The sequence below is a fragment of the Cupressus sempervirens genome, chromosome 4, assembly GCF_028749045.1.
Source record: "Cupressus sempervirens isolate cs-2001-9-10 chromosome 4, ASM2874904v1, whole genome shotgun sequence".
NCBI lineage: Eukaryota > Viridiplantae > Streptophyta > Pinopsida > Cupressales > Cupressaceae > Cupressus > Cupressus sempervirens.
In genome coordinates, this window is record NC_143121.1 from 684,196,702 (window position 1) to 684,203,042 (window position 6,341).

General features: G+C 33.5%; 1 protein-coding gene across 2 annotated transcripts in view; it reads right to left on the reverse strand.

Moving 5' to 3' along the window:
* LOC149563107 (protein N-terminal asparagine amidohydrolase family protein) overlaps positions 1–5,324 on the reverse strand; it is a 244,334-nt gene extending 239,010 nt beyond the window's left edge. For both annotated transcript variants that reach the window (XM_089826531.1, XM_089826533.1), the window contains exon 1: positions 5,033–5,324. The gene's annotated coding sequence lies outside the window, so the exon portion shown is untranslated. The remainder of the gene's footprint in view (positions 1–5,032) is intronic.
* Between the last annotated feature and the right edge of the window lie 1,017 nt (positions 5,325–6,341).

The window sequence follows — 6,341 nt, forward strand, 5'->3', positions numbered from 1 at the left end:
CTTCTTCGTGTTTTCCATGTCTTCTGAGGAATTTCATATTTTTATTGTATGCATTCTCAATATGGGCAATTGAATTTATGTGGAAATCTTTATATGCATAGATCTGAAAGAAAACGAGGCTAGGGTTTAAATTCATAACCAAACCCATTAGATTATTTATTGGATAAATTTGAAGATCAAAGATTTAAAGGAAAATTCTGAAAATTAGAATTTCTAAGTAAACTATGAATCTGCATACACATATACGTATATATCATTATATACATATATATATGTATGTGCTGTGATGGTGATAAACTGTGTGTATATATATATACACATATATATATATATACATATATATACCCATATATATATATACATATGTATATATATACATATATATATTTATTTATATAATAATCGAATGTCAAATCGCGATAGAGTTTCATGTTAATAGTATTTCATATCGCATAAGAACGTTTTTATAAAAAACGTTATTGAAAATCGCGTTAAAAAATATATATATGATGTTGGACGAGTATTATATACCCCACCCACCGCAGGCCTGCGAGATCACAGGGTACCTGCGACCGCAGTGTACCTGCGGTGCAGATGTATTGGGCCGCGCAATTTTAAAATCGCATTGCGGTCGGAGTTTGGTTTTAAATTATATAAAGTTTTATTTGCAACGTTATTTCATATGAGATTTGGATATGAATCTCGATTTTGTTGCAATATCATTAATTATTAAATGTTATTATATGTATATATATATATATATATATATATGTATGTATATATATATATATATATATATATATATATATATATATATATGTATGTATGTATATATATATATATGTATGTATATATATATATATAAATATATATATATATATATTTATATATATATATAAGTATATATGTATATATAATTAATTATAAATGAATATTATAAAGTTCTAAATTAATGGATCACTCTTTTAATGATTTAAAATATTGATATTGAGCTTGTCAATTATGAAGAGATATTAATAATTAATTTAATTAAACTCAGTTTAATTAAGATTAGTTATTAGAATATATAATCGAAGTTTTGATTCATTGAGAGTGTCAATTTTCAAACAATGTTATATAAACAAAATATTATTAGATCAATTAGAAAATTGAGTCTAATAGTTTTGGGGAGAAACTTTTATCTATCAAACAAATACATGGATTAGGAAAAACGTGAAATTTCTCCACTTAATATAATTTGGAAAAACGTAAACTAAGACTTTTAAATTCAAATTTGAAAACTTAGCAAAACCAAAACATGTGTTTACATTGTGTATTCTTTATGCTATTGTTTTGGGTTTTGGGTTGACTAGTGTTGACCAGTATAGGACATCTACCAGAGGCTTGGGGGTTATGTGATTGTGATGTCATGATGATGTTTTAATCTCGATCTTTATAAACCCAACCATGGTTTGTGATGGAATGCTCTATGTATTGGATGTGATTACTGATTGTTATAGTTGAGATTCTTGTGTGTGAGACCCTTGATCTAACCATTATTTTGGTCATCGATCAGTTATCCTTGATTATTTTCTAGTCGCCATGATGGCACTGAGATGTGGATTTATTCTTGATGATGTCATGTTGTGACATGTTTGACTCAACCATTTTTGGAGTCTTCGATCAGTATGATTGAGATATATATTTTGGTTATTGAGAACCATTGGATATTTGATTATCAGTGATACTTCAGTTGCCAATAGAGAGCTGTTGTGTTCATGATTTTTTATGGATGTTTGCTAATTGAGGTTTGATGCTTTTATGCATATTTGATGATTTTATTATGGATTATCTTTTGTGATTTTGAGATTTATGAGTCCATGAGCATTAGGGTAGGATATCTGCATGTAGTGACGGGAAGTGGCTTGCAATGGGGGCCGGGGCCCTAAGAGGCTGCCAGGGTAACTCATTGTAAGTTGGATTAATAAGTGATAACATTCACACCTAATACCAACTGAATGAACCTAAAAAGATAGGTGTTTTGTTCTCGCCCATGCCTTGAGCGCTTGTACAGGCTAGGATGGGAGTAGTGAGACGCATGGTTGCGACTTTGCATTCCGTAGTATGCCTCGTCAGTATGAGAGGATACTAGTGGCCGCATGAAATCAGTATGGACCCGTGGAGTTTAGCTAACTGCCAGGGTAACTTGTATGTGATAAATGCGATGACACTTTCCCACTTGCATAGTAAGTTCCTACATGTCATTGTGTGCCTCTGGGATTAGATGTCAGTTTTTGTGATTGGAACCTTTGAGTTAGTATACTTTTAGGATTCCTGGACTTATGGAGATTTGTGCTATGTGATTTTGATAGTCTGTTTGGGACTTGAGATTATCTCCTCAGCACGGTGGGAATGGACCACTTTGGTACCACGCGGTCGGGTGGTAGTGTATTTTCCACTCTTATCATTTTGAGATTCATTGAGACATCGTGGTTGATGCGTCCTTCATGATGGTGGATATGTATCCTTTTTCATTGATGATTAGCATATGTTAGATGATGTTATCTTATGCTTTTATTTGCATGTTAGATTACTTCTACATATGATGTTGTATTTATTAGAAGTGACATTCCTACTATGTAATACCGATGATCTCTTCAGTGATTTGGAATGTTACGCACGGAGGGATGGCTAGGATCCACGATGGTCTAATGATGCTATTGACGGTTGGGAGGAACCGTGCACTTAGTTTATTATGTTTGATCTTTATGATGGATGTATATGTTCTCTATGATGTTGTATCATGTGATTATATCTACTTTGATGTATCATGGATTAGAATAGGATGATGTACCTTATTCTACATATGTATATTCTTTGAGCTTGTCATACCCTGTGACATGTACAGTGGATGATTGAGTATTTGAAATGTAATGTATAAACATTGGACTTATCATTTCATGAGGATGTTGTACTAGATGGATTTATGTATGTAATTCAACGTTAAGGGATTTTAAAGAATGTAATCTGTTATTTATGTTATGTTTACTTTCAGATGGACAATGCTATTGCTTCCGTTATTGTGCAAAAGTTATATGTGATGTTTACTATCATGAAAAAAAAAAATGCTACTAAACTTAGTGAAATTCTAGGTTAATTCTTTAGATCCCTTGGCAGGGCATTACAAGGTTTCAGGTTAAAATTTCTAGAACATTCTTCGGTGGTTAAAAATTGCCTATCTAATGAAGGCTTGTAGGGTTATCTAGGACAGTTCTTGGGGAATGTATATAGCAGATGTGGCTTGCAAAATATTGCAAGGAAAATGCCCATGTGGCTGTGCATGTCATATTTCTGAATGTTGTAATTCCATTTTATTGGAGATAATAAAAATGCAACCTCTTGTTCTTGCAGATTGTCGTTATTTCTCTATTATGTTGTGTGTGTATTTGTGTTAATATGGAGAATACCCTCCATCATTTATTGTGCCATAGTGAACTCTTGATTTTAGATTAGAGTGGTGGCATGACATAGGTTCTCTTGATAGGTTATGTCTTTAGAGTATGTGATCTTTCTTTGTGGAGATGTTAGATTATGCTGTCATATTGTGTCCTAGGTATGCAAATGTGTAGTGGGAGTTTTTGACAGTGGTATTGAGTTCATTGGTCATTCATTGGTTTGGACTTTTGAGAGCTTCATGATGGTACATTGTTGTGTTTTGAAGCTTAGTATGTATTGATCATAGCGGTTTTGGTGAGGTTGGATTTCTCTTGGGATAAGAGAACATTTGTTGTGATGGTCTCTCTTTAGAGTTTTCAGCAAGAATGCTGAGGAGCTTACACCTAATGATGGATGTGAGTTCATTGTAGAGCTAAAGGAGATTGTTCTTGGAGAGAGTCACTATGACTTAGTGTATACTGGAGGAGCATTCTCGCTCCCCACTCTTGGTCTACTTGGCAGATTTATCTTCTAGTAAGCGATGTTGATTGGATTGATTCCTAGTTTCAGAATGTTTTGTGTTTGATCTTCCTTGGTTGGAGAGCTTTACATCCATATTGGTTGGGTGTTCATTTGGGGACGAAAAGGAGATCATACTTGGCATAGCTTAGCACTTGGTGGTGTTAGAGGATGAGATATGGTTTGCACAAGTCTCTTGGTCTATTCACTGGAGGACTTGAAAGAAGTGAAGTGAGATCTGCAGTGAGAGATTTGCAGCAGGTCAGATGCAGTTTGCAGATCATGTGATTAGATAATTGCCGCTTCAGTGTCATTGTCCTCACTCGCACACTGCCATCTAAGTGACCTATTATCCCAAACAGTCTTTGGGCAACATTAAGCTATGAATTTGACTGGCAGAATCTGTCTTACAGACTACTACAATAAAACCTTAAGTCCTTGGCGAGTTATATTAAGATTTAATTAATTTAGGTTCTAAGCTAGAAACCTACCCAGCTAATCTGAGAAAATTATATGATGAAGCAAACCTAAATTCAAATAGTGATGGGATGAGTAAGTCCCTGCGAAGTTCCAGTTAACCTCCTGTGGTCTGTGCTTAACTTCTACAAATATTGTTTAAATTATTGAGCGTAAAATAGATCATAAATTGATAAGATGAGATGCTTTGTTTTATTTGAATGGAAAATATGATTTTTAACGTCTATAGGATCAAAGATAGTCAGGACGGCAGGATCTTATTTATTTATTTTAATTTGAAATGCCAAGTTTCTATAATTCAATTTAGATGAACCCCTATCCTCCTGATCAACTCGTCCGTGTATAAATATCTAAATGCTTAAACAGTTCAATTATTTATTTCAGAATTTAATAAGTTTTCACAAAATTCGGAGTTGTTAGCAGTCCGACATTTGGTCGGTGGCATTTTATTCAATTCTATTAATAGTAGCAAGAACTCGCCAATTTCATTAATTGTGCAATAGCCACATTCTTATTAGAAATGGTCGACTTTGAAAGGGTTTGGTATGATAACATATCATCGTTTACTAGATAAACGGTCATTATCTCGTCAATTACAATTCCAAAAAATGTTGCGAATTACCTTCTCGAGACCCGTTGGAAGGAAACTGCTTTTCAGTTGCAATAGGCGCTCAGATGCCCTTCAAAAGAATTTGTAAACCGCGGAACGTGCTCTGAGCCTTCGCAATTCCAGCGACCTACGTTCGAAACTCCTCGGTGTACACACACACACAGTTTATACGACTTCTGTTTTTAATTTCTGAAACGGTACGAGTCCTCGTTTTCTTGTTCTCCGAATAATTATTTTCCTGTTCTCCGAGTAAATAATTAAACCAGATGATTTTAATTTGTGGAAATAATTAGTGTAGTGATTGCGGTTTTACAAAATAAAAATAAAAATTATAAAAGGGATTTCGATTTCGATTTCCATTTAAATTGGATTTTCTATTGGATGTGGAGTTGTAATAAAGTTGACTAGTAAAATATTTTTAAGTAGGAGATATTTTCCACACCAAATCAAATTGTGATATTGTTATGAGGATTCAATTGTGTTTTTTTTGGTGATTCGAATTCATTGATTTATGTCTCAATTTATTTTATTTTTTTAATTTTGAATGTTTTAAATTTTTTAAATATTTTATATGATTTTTAAAATAGTTTGATTTTAGTAAATTAATTTTACATTTATATTTGTTGAGACAATGACCAGTGTGGAGGGGGATTGTGCGAGGCAGGTTTGGAAGCCAGGTCAAGAGAATCTGAATGATGACATGTTAATTCCCTAAGTTGGGTGTGAGTTGAGTCGCATGTGAAAAGTTGGCTAGCATTCATTATTATTATTTTGGTTTGCCTCAAAGGCAGTTTGGTACATTTGTCTTTTGGTGATACTGAATTACATAGATTGTGTATTCTTGGACACGAGAGAAGATGCAAGCAAACTTTACTCTCTGTGTAGTGTATAATGTCCCGCCTAGGAACCCTTGGAACACAAGGATAAAATATGTACCAAATATTTGTTTCCTTTAAACAACTTACATAGGATCGACATTAAGTAAATAAGTACATCACAAAGCATCAAACATAAATCATCGCTCTAGGAATATAGCATAAATCACATCTTCACACACACAAGCAGAAGACTTTCTAACACTTCCAGAGGTACCCAAGCCACTAAACATATACTCTGAACATAGAATATGTGTTCCTAAGATTACCCTTCAGGGATCCAAATAGCATTTATGGATCTCAAGAGATCAAATCAACAAACATTCATGACTAGAAAAGAGGGAGATGATAACAACATCAATCGCAAAAAAGACGTTCTTTTTAAACCTAATAAGAAGTTCCTACAATGATTAACCATGCATGTCTATTTACCTTTCTGACCATAA